Here is a 3,790-nt window from a genome sequence, read left to right as displayed (position 1 = left end):
GGTTCAGAGAACCACAAAGGCTACAGCTCCAGGGACACTGGGGCTGGCAAAGGCATGCCAAGGGGAGCACGGCACTGCACCGACATTGCTCCCACCACACCTTTCTAATCTGGGCCACCCACGGTGCTGGGGACCTCAGCCTCAGCCCCAAGACGCCGTTACTCTAAGATTTAGTGTTCAGAGAACCACAAAGCCTACAGCTCCAAGGACACTGGGGCTGGCAAAGGCATGTGAAGGAGGGGAGCACGGCACTGCACCAACATTGTAGCAGCAGTTGCATGATGAGGAGTAGGAACCTGACCCTTGAACATCCAGCCTAGTACTGGTAATCTGGGTGCCAGGAGAAGTTGTGCTTCAGTACCAATTACCTCTGAAGCAGCTCTAACTCCTTCATATGCTGCCAGTATCTCTTTTTCAGTTGGAGTGTAATTGGCCTCGAAGCCCTTGTATCCTCGACTCCAAAATCCTAGGGGTCGACCTCGAGTCTCCCCTGGCACTTTCTGCCAGAGGCTCCAGGTAGGACCATTGTCCCCAGCTGCGGTGTAGAGCACATTTTTAACATCTTGTCCCATAAGGACTGGTCCAAGGGCTACTGCATACACAATCTCTTGTTTAATCTGTTCAAAAGCCTGTTGTTGTTCAGGGCCCCACTGAAAATCATTTTTCTTTCTGGTCACTCGATAAAGAGGGTGTACAATCTGGCTGTAATCTGGAATATGCATTCTCCAGAAACCCACAACGCCTAAGAAGGCTTGTGTTTCCTTTTTGTTAGTTGTTGGGGACATAGCTGTTATTTTGTTGACCACCTCTATTGGGATCTGGCGACGCCCATCTTGCCATTTAATCCCTAAAAACTGGATCTCCCGGGCAGGTCCCTTGACCTTGCCTCTTTTTATGGCAAAACCAGCTTGCAGAAGAATTTGGATTATTTTCTCCCCTTTGTCAAAAACTTCTGCTGCTGTATCACCCCATACAATGATGTCATCAATGTACTGCAAATGTTCTGGAGCTCCACCCTTTTCTAGTGCAGTCTGGATCAGTCCGTGGCAAATAGTAGGACTGTGTTTCCACCCCTGGGGCAGTTGATTCCAGGTGTACTGGATACCTCTCCAGGTAAAAGCAAACTGCGGCCTGCACTTTGGTGCCAAGGGAATAGAGAAAAATGCATTAGCAATGTCATGGTGGCGTACCACTTGGCTGCCTTTGACTCCAGTTCATATTGAAGTTCTAGCATGTCTGGCACTGCAGCACTCAGCGGTGGCATAACTTCATTTAGGCCACGATAGTCCACAGTTAATCTCCATTCTCCATTAGACTTTTGCACTGGTCATATAGGACTATTAAAGGGTGAGGGAGTCTTGCTAATCACTCCTTGATTTTCTAATTGTCTAATCAGTTTATGAATGGGGATGAGGGAGTCTCGATTGGTGCGATATTGTCGTCGGTGCACCGTGGTAGTAGCAATTGGCACCTGTTGTTCTTCAACTTTCAGCAGCCCCACAACAGAAGGACCCTCTGAGAGGCCAGGCAAGGTAGACAGCTGTTTAATGTCCTCAGTCTCTACAGCTGCTATACCAAAGGCCCATCTATACCCTTTTGGGTCCTTAAAATACCCTCTCTTAAGGTAGTCTATGCCAAGGATGCATGGAGCATCTGGGCCAGTCACAATGGGGTGCTTTTTCCATTCATTTTCAGTTAGGCTCACTTCGGCCTCCAATACAGATAACTCTTGAGATCTCCCTGTTATTCCCGAAATACTGATAGATTCTGTCCCTTTATGATTCGGTGGCATGAGGGTGCACTGTGCACCAGTGTCTACCAGGGCTCGATACTTTTGTGGTTTTAATGTGCCAGGCCATCGAATCCACACAGTCCAATAAATTTGGTTGTCCCTCTCCTCCTCCTGGCTGGACGCAGGGCCCCTCTAATTAAAGGATGGATTCGTGCAACTCACGGGGATTGGACCTTCATTTCCCCTATTCATATTTGGGAAATAGGGACCTGAGGCCCGTCTACCGTGACTGGAGTCCTGCTCATTGGTAACTGGAGCAGCCATCCTCCTAGGAAAATTCTCTCTGGTATTTCTTTTAGCTTGCAACTCACGTATTCGTGCCTGTACGGTACTGGTAGGTTGTCCATGCCATCTGCTCATGTCCTCTCCATAACCACGCAGGGCAAACCACAGGATACCTCGTGACGTGTTCCATTTCCTTTGAGCCGGTCCTGTAGGAGGACGTTTCCTCCTAAAAGCTGCAACGCGGGCCTGTGTAGGTAGAGAGTCAAGTTTATTCTCGATCCTGGACAGTTTGTCTGACAGTTGTTTAAATGAGTCCTTGTCTTCCTTAGTCACTTTTCCCACAGCCGAGACACGGGCCTGCAGTGGGGAAGAAATACTATCTTCATACTGTCGCATACAGTTAGCCATTTCGCCCACACTAGGTCGTGCCATAGCATCTTCTCCCCAGACTAATATTGACAATGTATGGGTATGTGTCGGTGGAGCACTCTTCACAACCTTCCGGAACATGGATTGGTTGCACTCCACTTCATCAGGATTTACAGGATCTACAATGTCCCGTGGGTGTCTATAAATGATCTCTTCCACAGCTAGTTCTCTAAGGTAGTTAATACCTTTTTCTATAGTGATCCATTTGCTTAGGTGGCTCATAACGTCATCTTTGTAGGGATACCTGCTCTTTACAGCTGACAAGAGTCACCTCCAGAGACTGGTAGTGTTTGACCTTCTTGGAAGCATCTTATCAATACCACCGTCTCTGGACAGGGATCCCAACTGTCTGGCTTCTCTACCATCCAATTCTATGCTATCTGCCCCATTATCCCAGCATCGGAGCAACCAGGTAATAATTGGCTCACTGTCATAACAACTAAAGTCTTTCCTTATACTTCGCAGTTCTTTCAGGGATAAGGAGTGGTAGGTTATCTCTACGTCCGAGTCCGAGTCCTCCTGTGATTGTTCTGCTTTAGAAGGACCTTTCTTGTGTGATGGGTCTGCTTTAAAAAGACGATCAAGGAAACCCCCATCTGTGTCAGGCCCTGACTCTGACTGAGAAGGGCCCTCACCTGGCTCATGTGATGGCTCTGCCTTAGAAGGCTCTGAGTCATCATCCTTCACTTTACGAGCTGATTTCTTTCGGTGTTTTCTCCTGGTTACAGGGGCAGCATAATACCTACCGCTGTTGCTGTGCTGACATCTAATCACATTCCACACCAGAAACACATTCAGGACACCCGAAAATAAAAACATGCCCTGTTCGAATTTTGCAGGGATCAGCTTGGCAAAAAAGGAGAAGATACTATCAAAATCAGTTAAAAGACGCCCGAAGTGCGCAGCTATCGATTCGCGATTAAAGCTGCCCGTCATTGTATCATAGAGATAAGAGATCGGAATAATAACTGCACAGTCTGTCGCGACGTAAATCAGTATCAAAACCCATACCGAAACGACACATTTCGACCAGCACGCCCTGTTAAACCACATGTAAGCACTAAGACACAGCGCATACGGCAAGTAAGGTATGATTATACTTAACTCTAAAACAAGCTTTATAAAGAAAGGAGGTAACACAAGGCTTACAAATGACATTATCATCTTAGCTATCTGTTTTAATTTCCAACCCCTCGTAAATCTCAAAGCAACCTGTCGGAGCTTCTCTCGAGCCCCACGTTGGGTGCCAATAAATCTGTCACGGTTTAAAGCTGGGCCGGCTATTAAACCTGTGGCAGATGCTCTCTGTTATCCACCCCCGCCCCCCAAAGGGAAAGGAAAGGG

This window comes from Nyctibius grandis, chromosome 5, assembly GCF_013368605.1.
Source record: "Nyctibius grandis isolate bNycGra1 chromosome 5, bNycGra1.pri, whole genome shotgun sequence".
Taxonomy (NCBI): Eukaryota; Metazoa; Chordata; class Aves; order Nyctibiiformes; family Nyctibiidae; genus Nyctibius; species Nyctibius grandis.
Note: the sequence above shows the minus strand (reverse complement) of the source record.